The sequence below is a fragment of the Passer montanus genome, unplaced genomic scaffold (genome assembly GCF_014805655.1).
Source record: "Passer montanus isolate IOZ18808 unplaced genomic scaffold, ASM1480565v1 scaffold26, whole genome shotgun sequence".
NCBI lineage: Eukaryota > Metazoa > Chordata > Aves > Passeriformes > Passeridae > Passer > Passer montanus.
Window position 1 is genome coordinate 1,491,986 of NW_024367261.1, and position 15,730 is coordinate 1,507,715.

Here is a 15,730-nt window from a genome sequence, read left to right on the forward strand (position 1 = left end):
CCCTTTTCCTTTTCCCACTTGCCCCTGTCTTTCAGGTACATTGTGGTGTTTGCCTTTAAAGGTTGTGTTTAACACCACTTGTATTCAGGCATCTTCCCTCCACCACTTCAAGGCAAGTAGTCTTCCAGGTATGTGACTGCAAACAATGCAAAGGGAAACATCTCAATGGAGATCTGTTCTTGATGTTTTTTATCTCTTTGAAGATTTTTTTAAGAGTCTTTTGATATTTAGGTATTTTCTCCCAGCTTTCCCTTTTCTGGTGTGTCTTTGCCTCGGTAAATAAAAAAATTCATAATGACATTGAATTAGTGACTTCAGAATGGATTCCTTGGCAACCTAAACGGGCATTTGACATCATAGGATGAAGAAGTAGTAAAACCAGCTTGAAGAGGTTTGGTTGTTTGGGTTTTGGTTTTTTTTTTGTAATTTGTTTACCCCCTCACCTCTAGCAGTTCACTCGTGCTGTTGTAATCTTCTGAGATGCTGATACAAGTGTTTGTGGGGTTTCACTCTAAGCCTTATCTCTAAAACGTTCTGAGTAGCCAGACCTCTTTAATTTTTTGTGTCTTTGAACAGTCATTCCTCACCAACTTTTGTTTTGATCAATAAAGGGAGGGCAGTCATAGGCTTTCCCTGGCGTGGAAATGAGCAGCTGAAGGAAGGGAAGAGCTTCTGCAGAGATGTCGATCCTCAGTGGAAGCAGCACAAAACTATGTGCTGTTTCTATCAAGAGGCTTGAGAGTTTTAGATGCAGAGATAGCCTCATCTTCCCACCTTATCACACATTCTTTGTTTTTTCTCTTGATGCAAATCTTGTTACTGCATTAGCTGTGTAAAAAATTCTGGAAATCAGGTCTCTTTTAGCTGTTCTTTCTGTTTCCAAATTAATTTCCATCTTGAGAGAGTATCTTTCTTAATCATGCTTGATATTGTGTAAGGAAATCATGTTTCATCACGTAAGATTGTGGTCCAGGTTTTGTTCTGACTGGACTGGTACAAATCTGGCGCATCTTTGCCAGTGTTGGTGTGTCTTTTGTGAAAGAAGTCGGTTTGAGTAGCCGGGGGCAGAGTATCAATCACAGCCCAGAAATACCAGCTTAAGGAAAATAACCTACATCAGTCTTCACTCTTTTGTTGGAATGCCCAGGCTTCTATTATAAGATATGAAACTAAACATATGCTAAAAGCCAAGTAAGTACAAAGACTGCAATACCACATTTCCAAGAAAATTGTCGTGTTGCAGAGGAGCATGGACTGTGAAAGGGCCTTATGGTATCTGCACATTTAATACAGGCTCTATTAGTAGCTATCTTCAGTTACAATAGTCTCACTTGTTTTTAGATTTCTGCAGGGGTTTTTTTGTAACTGTTTGGGGGAGTAGCATATAAAACAGGGCAGCATGTAGAAATCTAAAACTCCAGCCAAAAGACACCTCCTTTTTGTGTCTCTGTGTTGCAGCTGTCTATCTCTTGGCAGCAGGCAGCCTGTGTAGAATGTGAGGTTTTAGCACTGAAACGTGGAAGAGAGAATTAAGGGGTTCTGAACTTCAATCATTCTGTTCTAGAGAATTTCAGTCCTCACCATTGCTTAGTTATTTGGAGACTGTAGGGTTGTTTTTTTTCTTTTCAGTAACTCCTTCTGTTCACAGTAACAGGAGTGTCTCATATAAACTGAGACAGGTTGCTAACTCTTCACTTTCCTCAGTTCTGAGTTTAGTAATCAAATTAATTGGAGCCAGTTGCATGGATATCCAGCTGGGAGGAAAGGCAAAAAAGAATGCATGAATGTATTTTGTTATGGGTAGAAGAGGAGTAAAGGAGAGACTTCACTTTTTCTGCCATGAAACACTTTTGTATAAGCCAAATAAATGCTTTGTTACAGGGATGTCAGTATGGGACATTTTGTTTCTGCATAAATTATGGATTACATCATAACACCTAGGGCATGGTTACACCTTTTAATCTCCCCTTGTTCCACCTGGAAAGGCAGAGGATTTTGTGAGATGAGCTAGTGTAGGAGCTTCCCTCAACACTGAGTTTTTGCATTTTGGAGGAAGCAGATGCATGCTTTTCTACCAAGCAAACAAACTGAAAAGGGAAAAGTATAAGACACTGTGAGACTTTCCATTAAAACCTATTCTTTTTAAATTACTTTGTGCCTTCAGTTATGCAGATGTTTAGAGAATGGAAACTGTGTACTCAATGCTCTGAGAAACTGTTTGGGTGCTGATCTCCATCTTCCTGGTAGCTTAAATCCACGCCATTTGCCCAGGGTTTCCATTATTCCAGCCTGGCCTGAGATGCGGGTTTCCTTTTAGCCGAGGCATTTGTATTGCTGTGGTTGTTACATCTGCCCTGGGCAAGCAGAGAATGCCAGCACAGGCAGTTCCATACGCTGGTGGCACTGCTGCCTCGCTGGCACGGGCTGGGCTGCTGCTCTGACGGAGAAAAGTACGGTTAAAGTTGTTCAGCTTTTTAGTGCACGGATAAAACCAGACTTTTCGCTTCATAGACAGTGTTCGACCTTTCTGAATCATGTAAGTTCTGGTGTGCAAAGGCCGTGCGGTGGTGCTTGAGCAGGTTTCAGCTTTGTTTTGTTGTTGTTGCTGCTGTTGTTCGCAACTTTTAACACGCAGCTTTAAAGGCCTTGCTCTTGGGGAGGCTGGTGTTGAAAGGGGTGGAAATCATCCCGGGGAGAGGAAAAGGACAGGCTAACCTTGGCACCTGGGGCCTGGCTATTATGTTGCACTTCCTCTGCGGGGCGGCGCGGGGCGCGGGGCCGCCGGAGCGATGTTCCCACAGCAAATGGAGGAAGTTCCTCCAGCAGCAGCAGCAGCAGCGCTTCTGGATCTCCTCTCGCCTGGGGGATGGGGCAGGGTGGTGAAAGAGGGCTAGACAAAGCACCGAGGGGAGCGGGTGGGAAAAAGAAAAAAAAAAAAGAAGCCAAACAACAACCCGGATCTTTCAGCTACGTGCAAAGCTCGACAAACTTTTCGGAAATGTGAATACTTCGCGTATTCACCGTTCTGGGGAGGGGTTGGGGAGCACGAGAATGTTTCTTTCCCTGGCGCTGCTGGCGGCGGGGAAGGTACCGGGGAAGGAGCCGGGAAGGATGGAGGGGGGCGGCCGCTCCTCTCTCGCTGGTTGCTGACTAAACAGTTCTGTCAGCTGGCAGTCGGCGCGGCCTGGGGATTTGCGATAGAGCTCCTGGAGGGTGGGGGCGGCTGCGCGGGGGGAAGGGAGGGAAGGGCCGGCCCTGCTGCAGCCGCTGCTGCTCCCTCGCCCTCGTGGCACGGAGGCCTGGGTCCCCTGGGCACGGCCACGGGGAGTTTTGGCCCGAGGCAAAAGTGATGTCCGAGCGAAGGGGATGTGCCTGCATCCCTGTTCGTCTGGGCAGTGGGGCGGTGCCTTGAGTAGCAGCCCCGGCCCGCTGAAAGCCTGTCCTGTGCAGGAGCGTGTTCCCGTCCGACTGGTACCCGCAGCTCCCTCGCCAGCTGTGTCAGAGCCCTCTGGAGCACGTGCTCCTGCCAAAACTGCCAGAGCCGGGTGCTGGGGTGCGAGGAACACGCTCCCATCCCAGCTGGGAGCAGGTTGTGGATGCTGCGGGGCAGAGCTGTGTTTGCCCCTTGGCTGGGCTCTGGCTGGCACTCGCAGTGACAGTGCCAAGGGCAGAGCAGGAACAAGGCTTGGGCAGTGCTCGCCCTGTGCTCTGCCACAGGTAGAGACTGCCCCATCTAAGCGTGGTAGGAAGCAGGCAGTGAATCCTGGCTGCTGTTCAAGTTTAATGTTTCCTTTCTCGGCCTTGAAGGCAGATGGAGCCCAGGGTAGCCCTTGCACAGAGCAGGAGGTATTTACAATGATTCTTTTGGGTTGGTAATGTTAAATTCCTATTTTTCTGCTCCTCTTGTTTTGTTTTCCATAAATCGTGTGCTGTAAAGTTGGAACAGCCTTGGAACAGCTGCGGCTTTTCACCCATATGCTTCCCTCCCCTCCACCCCCTATTAGGAGTAAGTGAAGGATGGGTTGTATGTGAATCACCTCCATACATATTTCACTTCTCCTGTCCCAGCAGTGCAAGACAGAGAAGGACCCTGTCCTGACAGGCAAAAAGGGTGTGTGTCTCAATTGTTTGAGGTCAACTGAGTTAGCCGAACACAATTAAAAAAAAAAAAAAAAAGCTCTCTTGATGCTCCTTAAGGTACAGCCTACCATGTCCAAAGCCGTGTTTGTGGCTGTGCAAGACCAGTTAATGTGCTAACCTGCATCTTAATGAACATTAAGGTAGGTTTTTAGTAATGTTAGTCTGACTCAACGGAGCTACCATGGTTGTAGTCGTGAGTGAACCTGTCCAGCCCATGTGGACAAGCTTGCTGGAGGCTTTCGTTTGCAGGACAGCACCAGCCACTGACGGTCTGAAGGAGATCTGCCTTTTTTTCCCCTTTTTATTTTGCCAAAGCAGAGTGTGCTGTGAAAGATGAGTGGAAGGCTATAGAAAAGTGTTTATATTGTGATGTGGAAATCTACAGATCTCGCCCAAGAACTGCTTTGTTGTACCTTTGTACAGTTCTCATCACCTCAGTGCAGTTCTCAGCAGGGTGTGTTGTGCCTGGCACTCCTTCACAGCACACCTGGATGCCCTTTTATGCAGGAGTCAAGCAGCAGTGTGGTTTTGTAGGGCCTTGCAATCCTTTCCTAAGTGGCCATATGGACGAGCTGGGCAGCTGGACTGCTGTCAGTTTGCTCTCAGCAGTGTAGGTGTCTGCAAGCGGTGTGGGAAGGTTGTAAAGCACTAAAGTATCTGAGTGACACCTCAGTGTCCATTCTGCTTTAAACACTCCGCTTGTGACAGGCCACAAGAGTGAAGCCCTTTGTGAGAGTGTGTTTAAATTGATAAAACTTGAATCCTTAAATATTTAGCTTTTCCCTGTGGTTATTGTAGGTAAAAAAACGCTTCTTTGTTGCTGGTTTTTTGAGCAGAGAAAAAAGTCTTGAGGAGACAGGGAGACACTGAGAGGTGTACATCATCTGTATTTTAAAGCAGGCAGACTGTCTCTGTGAAAATGGAATTATTTTGAGAAGAGGGGGTATATAACTGTTTGAGTGCTTAGGCATATGGTCTGAAATGCTGAATAACCACAATCCTCACTGACTTCACAAGGAACGCTTCTGGAAACAGCTCTTGATGCATTGGGTACAAAGCACTACAAGTGCGGGTAAACAGTTCTTTAAAATATTTTGGCACACTGAGAAAACTTCAGAGAGTGCTACTTGGAAGCTGAACACTTGACTTTTCGTGGATAAGATCAGTTTAAATAGGTGTGTTTTTCTTCCTTCTGTGTGTATGAGAGAGGGGAACAGGAGGGCAAGTAAAAAAATCAGAGGAAAAGACCTCATTGCTGACTGGGGAGACTTGTTTGACCTTCTGAGCCCTGTGCACTTGTCTGTGGTTTGCAGCCAAAGGCTCTCACTTTGAGAGCGCCTTGCTCCTCGTGCTGAACTATTTTTTGACGCAGTGAATGAATGCAATATGTTAACACTCCTGTAAGTCCCAGAATTGCTTGGCTGCCCCTTGCCCTGCCTGCCTTGTGCTGGCTGAAAAGGTACCATTGTTTGTTCTGCAAACAGTGGGTGCTGGTTGTTTCCAAGGTGACTGCGGCACTGTTGCTGCCCTCTAGTACAAAAAAAAAAAATTGTCATTAAACACCTGAGAGCATCCCACTGTCACCAGACAATGGGAGGGAGGCAGGAGCTGTCTGTAAGAGCTCTCTGGGCTGTTACAAAGCAGATGGAGAAAATGCCAGTAAGCTAAGAAGGGGTGATGCACACATTTGGTCTGTGCTACAAAATAGTGTTCCTAAATAGTGCACGGATACAGCTGTTGAAACTGCTGATTGTTTCTGTCTGTGCCGGGAAGAAATTATGATAAATTTAAAGCCTCTGAATAAAACGGATTAACTGGTAGTTGTAGTTTGAGTTTACAGTAGTAATATTCTGCTTTTTCACTTTATTGATAGGATGTTTTGAAGACTGCTCAAGCCAAGGATGTGTGGACTTCTAGAGGGAAAGCTAAAAGAAAACACTCAACAGTTCTGCTAGACTTGCAGGTTTTCAGACTGTTTTGGAAAACAATTATTTGGGGATAAATATGCATCCTCCAGAAAGAGAACCCCAGTAGTTCTTTCATTCCTTTTGTATATTCTTGAAAGGCCTGTGGTACTCAGAACAGGGACTGATTTTGAAGTGTCTAGGTGGATGGATTTGAAGAATTTTTTCAGTCTTCTCCTTGAGCTGCGTGCCCATCTACTCATGCAGCTGTTTGGGGTGGGGGGGATGAGTTTAAAAAGAAAAACAAGCTAACGCTTCTTTTTAATTGGTCATGGATGCTGCTAGCAGAACTTTGCCTCCCCCTGCATCAGGTTTAGTACAGTTCATACGCAGGTTTCAGTAAACATTAACCACTTTTATCAGGGCTCGCAGCATGCTGAATGGTTAGCAAAGAGCATGTACTGAGAGAAACAGAGAAAATGAACAAGTCCAAGGTCAAAAGGATGGTAGGTTTTCCTTTATTAAAATAAGGGGTGGAGAAGGTTGACAACACTTTGTGAAAAAAATAGGCCTGTGTGAAAACACGATGCTTGTCCTTAAGCTTTCATCTGGGTGAGAGTATGTGGGGGTACTGCAAGGAGGATGTGCATCTTGAATTTTTCTTCTGCTCCAGTGAGATGACCAGAACAATCAGCCCTCCTTGCACTCTTGCTGACTGACAGCTTAGCTCCTCGTGACTCAGATCAATCCAGAGCAGAGTATAAGCTTTGCTATTGCTTGTTCCGTATTTGTAGGGGCCTGTTCCCACCCAGCGTCCACAAAGATCCCACTGACTTCTGCAGTGCACAGCCAGATAGAGATCACAGCTCCCTCCCTTCTGTGCCTGCAATGATACAAAGCCATCCTGGTTAGGAGGGGTGGTTAAGGAACTGTGGTTTAGCATTTTGCCTCATCTTTCTTTCTCTTGGGTGACTTGGATGTTTCTTTATTGCATTTGAGGGCTACAGTGCTACTAACTTTTCTGCAGAATGAATTGCTGTAGTGATTAAAAAACAGTTGATCAGCTTAGCAATGAAAATGAGGTAATTGTGGCTAAATTAATGAAATGATTTTACGTTGCGGTCTGGAAAAAAAGCATTTTGAAAAGAGCATGTAATCTGCCCTAATGAAATTTGTTGAAGCATCTGATGCTGCAGTTCAAATTGTAAGTTATTTTTAATTGTGCAAATCAGCATATCCTGTCCCTCCTAGCTCCATTCAAATAATACTTTGCAAAAGAAGCAGCAGCATTCACCTATGTATTTCCTAGAAAACAGCATCACTGAGAGGTTGTACCTCATTGGAAAAACACAGATTTAGTTAAATGATACATCAAACACAGAAGAAATCCAAACCGTGTGTGGCTAGTCTGACAGTAGTTTGAGAAACACCCTACACTGCATGCCCCTCAAATCAGAAACGGGTGCACAAAGTTAAAAATCTCATCTTTGTGGTGACACAGATGATTCAGTGCAGGAAACGAGAGGAATTTCTTTCAGCAGTTAAGCATTTGTGGGGCGGGGGTGTGAGGAGGTCATGGTGTTCAACGCACCCGGTTAGAAACCTTCAGGCTCCTTTCCCTACTACGTTTTATATTGATCCAAATCAGGGCTGATACTGGAAGCATCAGCACGAGAGGCAAATTCCATCCTGTTTGTTCCACCTGGATCAGATGGGAAGTAAAAGAAAGAAAGGAAGAGACTTTTTGTTGGTTTTAAATTTTACCTGCAGACATTAGCATCCTGCTCAAAACCATCCCTTATCATGGAAGGTGCAAGGACTCACTCTGGCATCTGAGCTGTGGGGTGGCTGGGCCAGCGCATGGGAGGAGGGTCACGAGCAGGGCTGCAGTGGTGGCCCATGTTCTTCCTGCTGCAATGGCTGCAAGGTCCCAGGACAGGCAGAGGGAGAGCTTTACATGCAGGCTTGCCATTACAGCTTCTTGAAAGATGCCCTAGTTCATCTAAATATAAAATATGGACTGTGGTTTCAGTCTGAAATATTTGTGGGATTTTACAAAACCACTACAAACAAACAAAGTAAACAGCAGCAAAAAAGTGACACATTTCAGGCAGGATACTTTTTTCCTTTTTCTTTTGCAAGGTGATGCGGAGACTTGTATTCTGTGATTCAGTTTTCAAAGTAAGGACATTTCTCAAATGGAGTACATCTGTGTTCATCCCTTATTCACAGACTTCCTAAAGAGCTTTATATTAAAGTTTTTCAGGAGGTTGGGATGCAATTTTCTTTTCAACTCTGTTGATGTTCTCCCACAGTTTCCCAGGTGGTTTTGTTGCCTTCTCCAAATTTAAAACTAACAAACAATTTCCTAGTAAGTTGATCATGTGTTGTATTAGAAGCCTTTTAAAGCCTATGGAGGGAAATCATGTATGCCACTTGAATTCTAGAATGCAGAGGGCAGGTTTAATGGAAGCATGTACAAAACATTACATGTATGTGTAGACTTTTGCTTGCCTGGGAACTAACCAACGAGTAAAAGTCAGACAGTTTTAGATTGTTTTGATGCATCTGTAAAAGCTTTTGCTGTTTTGTATTTCCTTTAGGTCTCTAGCTGATAACCAGCATTAATGAAGTGGCTTTTTATACAGGTCTATTGAAATTATTTATGCAACTGCAGCACAAGCTTTCTTGCAAAAGCAGTCGTTTGTAGTGCACACAGCTGGTAAGCAGAAGCATTACTGTTCATTCTCCAGTACCTCAATAGCTATGGCTCTGTTCTCCCCACTGTAGCTTGCCGTGCATGCTCCCAGTGTTTATTCTCAACTCCAATGGACCTGCAGGTTTTGGCTGCTTCTGGCACTGAGGTGCAGGAATGACTTGCTCTCTCTTGAAGAACCACTCATCCTGTTTTGGCTTTTTTTTGGTTGTTAGTTGCTTGCTTGCTTGCTTGGGTTTTTTAAAACCTTAGTGGAAAAATACTTTTACTGTCAGTCTGTGGGACCACAGTCCTGTTAACCTCTGAAATGGTTTCATAATAGGCTCTCAGAAGACTATTAGGTGCACTGGGGATAGGAAGAGTTACATGCATCCCCTTTTTAGATATCTTTGCAAAGGCTTCAGTGCCAGAGGACTCTATTAATAATGTCTTAAAACGCATGCTCTCTTGATAACAGAGGGACTCATTCTGTCAGCCAGAAAATTTCTGTCGTCTCTCCTTCACCTGGGCTTGCCTTGGCTGTGGAAGACAGTGTCAGTTCTCCCAAACTGTTGAGATAAGTTTTTAGGAGAAAACTTATATTGGGCAAAATGTGAGAACCTCTGTGCTTCATGAGCACCAGGAGGAAATAGGGTGCACAGCCTTAGGGCACCCAGGAGTGCTTGGGGAGAGTTGTTTCTTATTACATGTCAATGTGCAGGTGGGACTTAATTGTTTTGGTGTCTTATAGGAGCTGCCACTGACTCTCCCATTGAATTTCAGTTATGGTGCATGATGTGAGGTTTTTTTGCTATATTACTTAGCTCAGTAGAATGGAGCAGGCGACAGGTATTCATTAATAAGCCATGCTGCTTAACTGCTCAGCTCTAAAGGGAGTGCTTTTGCATAGACTTGCATGGGTGTCTCGTGCATCTTAGGGACAGGTCAGATTTGCTTTTAGAGATGTCAGGTGTGTGTGGGGCTGATTTGCAGTGTCTGGCATTTCAGCTTCAGGAGCCAGAGCTCCCTAGGCCAAGGGCAGACTGGACAGCATGCTCGCATCCTGGAGCAAGACCTGGACATCCATAGACCTGTTTGGGCTTCCCAGCACAGGGTGCTGATCAGCTGGGCTGTCCAGATGGACTATACATGGGCCAGAAGCTGTGAATTGAACATCCCCAGAGTGAGGTAGCATGGAGCCTGGAGGAGGGGCTTAGTGCACAGCAAAGTCACTGCTCTGGGCAGCTTAAAAGACAGGATTTTTTCCAGTCTTGAAGCACTCGCATAGGGTCTTACATTCAGAGCACTAATGATTTCCTTGTTGGGATTCAGACTCTTTAAAATTTTATTAAAGGAATTGTCTGTGGTGACATTTAGCTAGCACCAGATGTTGGCTTTTAGTTACCAGTGTGGAGGTGGCATGGCTAATAAAGGCAAGGGTAAGAAACTTGTGAGAAACTGCCTGTCACATGCAGCTTTGTGTACTGCAGCCTGCATGATGGCTGTCGCTTCTTCATGGGCCAGCATTCTACAAGAAAGCTTTTTCTTTTCTTCTTTTACTTCTGTACTCTTGACTGGCCAAGTGTTTTCCAACCACATGTCTTTTCAGGTGGTCTTGCTCTTTTGTTAGAGACTAGCTAATGGAAGGAGACTGCAAAGGGAGCTCAGTGGTAGATCTGGGTTTTCTTCCCTTACATTTTGGTATTTCTTCTGAGCATAACTTTTCTGTAGATCATACTTCTCCCCCTCAACGTCTTTTGGCCATACCCTCCCTCAGAAATGTCAGCAAGCGATTGTTTCCTTTGCAGAGCTGCGATCCCCTAGACAGAGGCTTTTCCAGTTTTATGAATGCACCATTTGTTGCTGAGGGCACAACTGTTCGATATAACTGGCTGCATCCCACTCTGCTTGGGCCCAGCATGCACTACAGCCAGGCTATGCATAAACCAGATTTTTGTATTAAATGGCACCATTTTGTCCACAGCAGCAGTCTGTCTGTCTTTTGTGTGTGCGTGTGTGAGACTTGCAGTTTTCAGATGCAAAATATATAAAGAACAGGAGTTTTGCAGAAATATGTGTTGCTCAGTGAGTGTATCATGCTATTTTATGGCTTATTTTTCTTAGGGAGCTCTTGATGAGTGATATTTCTTCATTATTTTGTGTAGGTGGGCCAAGGCAAAAGCATATTTTAAAATATTTTATAAAATGGATGCATGGTATACTATTACAAATGTAGTTGTTTTGTTGGGGACATACTCAATTATAACTTAAAAGAAATTACATGTAGCACTTTGAAAGAGGATATGCTCATTTATGGTTTATTGTTTGTCATCAACCTGCTGTTTATCTCTCCCACCACCACCTTTTCTTGTTCAGTGTCACAGTGACTGTATAGATGGAACCACTTAAAGATGCGCTGCACTTCATATTTTTAATTATGTCTAGGAAATGTCATCTTATACCAAACCTGATGCTCTTTCTCACCACCTGCCCTGCTTACCCCCCTTCTAAGGTCAGCAGAATTTACTGTTTTCAGCTGAAATGCTGTACAGGAGGGGCTGCTGTGCTGGGCCAGGATGTGTCGGGGGAGGCCAGAGGGGCTGCACATCTGCCAGCTTCCATCCCAGCTGGGATTTCTGAGCTCAGGTTTCTGCGGCACACACACACCTGTGATGTTTGGTTCACAGCTAAAATAGTGCCACAGCAGCCCTCTGGCAGTCTGAGATGTGCGTGAGTTGGGGGTTAGTTGGGTACCATGCTGGTGGAATGCTCTTTCTCTGTCGTTTCCTTCTCGGTCCTGGAAAGCAGCTTTTGGAAAGTGCCATCTCCACTCTCAGTTACATGAGCACAAGCTGTAAGGCAGGGAGGTTCCATGAGACTCTGGTCCCAACAGCTGAATCACAGCTTAGGGTTTTAGTCAACACTGCCTTCCTCATTTGTCTCAACGCCAAAAGTTTCTCTTTAGAAGCACAGTGCTCTCTTTTTCCCACCTCACTTTTCTCATACCTGTTGAATCCCCTCCAACAAATAAGAACACCTCAAAAGGCAAGCCCACCAGTTTAGAAATTACTCATTTGTGCTTTAGTAAAAATACTTTCCAAGCTCCATCATCATGGTGTTTGAGAAATGGGGAAAATTGGAAACACCTATGATTTTCCCTCTTTAATGAAGGCAGCACTGAGTAGAGATGAGGAGTCCCCACTTCATGCCTCTCCTTTGGGTACCCAAACGTGTCTGGGCATCAGTCAGTCTTGCCTGTAATGTCCATAATTTGTCCACCAAAAAGAAATAATAAAATTAATCCTTTAAATGTGGAGGTTTCTACACATACCCCCCAGCCTCACCATGTTCCTTCATATATTTACTGCCCACATAATGTTACCCATGGGATGAGGGTGGGAGGGGGAAGCTTGTTCTCTTTCATGTGACTGCAGCACAGTTAATAATTGTACCAGACTTCAGGCACTCGCTTGACCGAAGGGGTTGATCAGGCTCATAATCAAACAGTTTTTTCAGGCCCATCTTCATGCCTCAGCATCCCAGTAGATTCAGAGAAGGAGCCAGATCTGCTTACTCTGTGATTGCTCATTTGTTATGAGCTGGCTGGCATATAGCACAGAGACAAAAGCCACCCTGGCCTGAAAAGCTCCCAAAGAAAAGCAGGATAGTAAATACATCTGTAAAACAGTGTTCGGGTTACAGACTGCATGTATCTCATTTGCTCTATATGCTCATATGCTCACTTGCTCCATCTCCCTGCCCCCTACCTTGCTGTCTTAAAAAAGGGATGGCAAAATGTTTTGATAAATGCATCAACTGCTAAACGGTTGATGTGTTGGGGTTTTTTTTAAAAAAAGAGGAATCTTTGCTCAAGCATATGTTTCCAACACTTTAATCTTTTATGGACTGCATACTTGCTGTGGGAGTGGAAGGGGATGTTTCAGGCTTGCTTTCAGTGTACTTGGGAATCTTTCCCACAGCATGCAAACTCCCCAGAAAACATGTGAAATAACAGCCTGGAAACCAGGAAGTTTCTGATGCCTCACACTCATTGCTCTGAGGGATTTGCTGTGCTCTGGAGGTCATGGAATAATCTTTCTTTTTTGCTGGCTTCTCTAAGTTTATTTTGCACATGATGGAGGGGTATGTGTGTGCTGCTGAGCTTTTAGGGGTCCTCCTTTCTGAAGCATGCTTTTGCTTCTGGTTCTTTTGTTACTGCATTCCCGTGATTAATGTATCTGACGCTTAAAATGGCTACTGAACCACCACCAAGTTCTTGTCACTGGTTACTGACTGCTTAACCCCTGTCAAAAACCACCCAGCACTGCTTGGACTCGATGCTTTTGTTGATTAGCAGGTTTATTTCTGATTTTTGGGCTGTTCATTAACGCTGTGAATACTGTACACAGTGAAGGCATAAATCTGCTATGGTGGTGATGGTATGTCCTGGTGCTGTGCTCACTGCTGCTGCTCCTGCACTGTGCTCTGGTTAGATTTGTGTGGCATGCAATCTTCCAGGTGTGTGTTTTGAGGTTTGAGACTTTTTTTTCCCTTTGTTTTCCCACCCCCTTACCACTTTGTATAGTTTTAAGTTTTTTTGAGGAGTTGCTAATGTCAAAAAGCAGTGATGAAGGTGAGAAGTCTGGCACCTGAGGGCTGATGGTCCTGGTGAGTTGACAAAGGAAGATCCAGTTCCCTCCAGTAAAGAAACTGCAGCCAGTTTCAGTCTGTGATGAACTCAGCGTTTTGTTTTCTGGCATCTCCATTCCGTGTGCCCATGTTTGTGCTGGAGTGTGATGGAGCGTGAAAGGAGTCAGAGGAAAGAAGGGGTTGCAAGCTTGGCTTTGGATGCCAAAAGAAAAACTATGAACAACCTCGACCAAAAGGAGAGTTAACCGGAACATGCCACAAAACAGGTTAGGCAGGACGCAGAAGCCAGATACGAACCTTCTTCTGTGCTTTAAGGCATCTTCAGTACACCCTCCTCCCTCTACCCTTTCAGGATTTTCCCCCCTCCTCCCCGTTATGAAATAGTCCTGTGCCAGCTGGGTTTGGACGTGGGGCAGGCGGATGGTTGCAGCGCTGGCTCCCTTGCTGCCAGCTGTTTCTTAAGAAAGAGAGGAGGGTGCACTTGTCTGTGCCCGTCATCCTGTGGCAGAGGCAGCGCTCGGTGCCTCATGTGCCTGTGTGTGCCTTCATCCCCTCTGCCGCCTCGCCCTGCAAACAGTCCCAGCCGAAAAGTAGCGGGGGAGGAAGAGCAGCAAGGAGACAGGGAATGCTGCCGGGTGGAGCTTAGAGGGCTGATCCTCCACGTAGTTAATCATTACTTGCCACATAACCTGTTCCTGTTTTCTAGAGGTTTCACTGGCACCCTCATCCAGAAGCCTATGAGGAATATGTGAGACTGTTTTCTGAGCAGGATGGTTTGCCTTGCAGCAGGAAGCCCAGCATCTAATATGAGACATCATTTCTTCTGTAACATGTTTATGCCTAATCATTCAGTAAACATACCATATATAGTCTGTTTTGTGCTTGCTCTAACACCCTGCTGCAAGGCGAGTTTGCTGGTACCACACAGATTCCTTAGCTCCTGGTAACTGCCTGACAAATAGGATGTTGCCATATGTAACATAAATACTCCACACAACTCAGTTCTTTTACTCTCCTGCTCATGGCATGTTTTTCTCACTGTGGCAGTCTTAAGTCTGGCACTTAAAAACTGAGGGGATTACACAAAACAAGGTAACTTTTCAAAGGATGGACCAGATCCCATATGCGCATTTTTTTGCAGAATAAAGGTTCCATGCTTCCCCTAAACATCAGATGTTTGTGTTTACGAATCAGTGTTTTGGGGACGTGTTTTTTTTTTCTTTTTTCTCTTCTGTCAACTTTAAATGCTTGCTTCATCCTAGGTTATGGATCCCAAGTTAAAGCTTTGTTGACTGAGAACTCTCTCTTTTAATTATTTTGTTGAATTTCTTCCCTTAACTCTTTCTCTTGGCCTTCTTTCTGTTTACCCTGTGCTAGCAGGGTACTAAGCATTGCAGAGGACCCGAGGAGCAGCACTGTGGCTGGATTCACAGCTAATCAGGTCTCACATACAGTTTGCCTTCAGGTTGTTTTGTTTGTTTGTTTTTAACATTGTGAAATTGCTTCCATAACATCTGCCTATTTCTGTGCTAGGCAGAAGTAGCTCGGGAAAATGATATGAAACCTTCCTACCTACACCAGGGTGGGGTTTTTCCTTTTTGTGCCTTCTCCATCTTGTCCCGTTTGTTGTTGTGTGAGAAGACAGCGCAGTGGTGTGGACCCCAGATAACCTTGCACAGAGCATTCTGGCTGTCTGCTTGGTGACGCCTGTTAGTGTCTGAGTTCAGCAATGTAGTGACTAGCAATGCCTCCTGTACCACTGCGATGGTTGCTTAATCAGGTGCAGGGCCATACAGGTAGATTTTCCTCTAGAGGCTTGCTCCTTACTTAGGCAGTGCTTCCAGAAGGGAAGCCTTTGCAGGGGGGAATGTTTGGGTGTTACATAAATGGACAGAACATGCATTTCTGGGACTCGTCTCTCATTGGCCTGGTCAGAGTGAATTATGTCTGACTGCTTGGCAGTTAATTGGACCATCCTTCCCATTTCCTAAGCTGATAAGCCCCTCACTGTCTGCCTCAATCAGGCTTCTTTGTTTGAGAAGTTACTAATGCTGCAGAAGAACAGAATAACTACTTTCCTGTAACCAAGTGAGGGGCTCTGATAGATAAATCGATGAAGATTCACCCTATTTCTTCAGCCAAATCCTTTCACGAGGCTTACTTGTACACCAGTAGCAGTTGACAGGTACTGAAAAGTAGGTATAGCCGATGTATTTCATACGTACCTTGTCCCTTTTTGAGAGATTGGTATTTGTGATTAAGCGTTCCTACGAGCACCTTTGTGCTGGCACATCCAGCAGCTGTGCTGAATACCACGGGGGTCTGTAGATGTCTCTGTGTC

At 45.0% G+C, this 15,730-nt stretch overlaps 1 protein-coding gene across 9 annotated transcripts in view; it reads left to right on the top strand.

The window, feature by feature from the left end:
* RREB1 (ras responsive element binding protein 1) overlaps positions 1–15,730 on the top strand; it is a 122,016-nt gene that overhangs the window by 18,374 nt on the left and 87,912 nt on the right. For 2 of the 9 annotated variants that reach the window (XM_039712023.1, XM_039712025.1), the window contains exon 1: positions 2,205–2,536. The exons of the other annotated variants lie outside the window; for them this stretch is intronic. The gene's annotated coding sequence lies outside the window, so the exon portion shown is untranslated. Of the gene's footprint in view, positions 1–2,204; positions 2,537–15,730 lie in introns of those variants that run through there. 9 annotated transcript variants of the gene reach the window in all.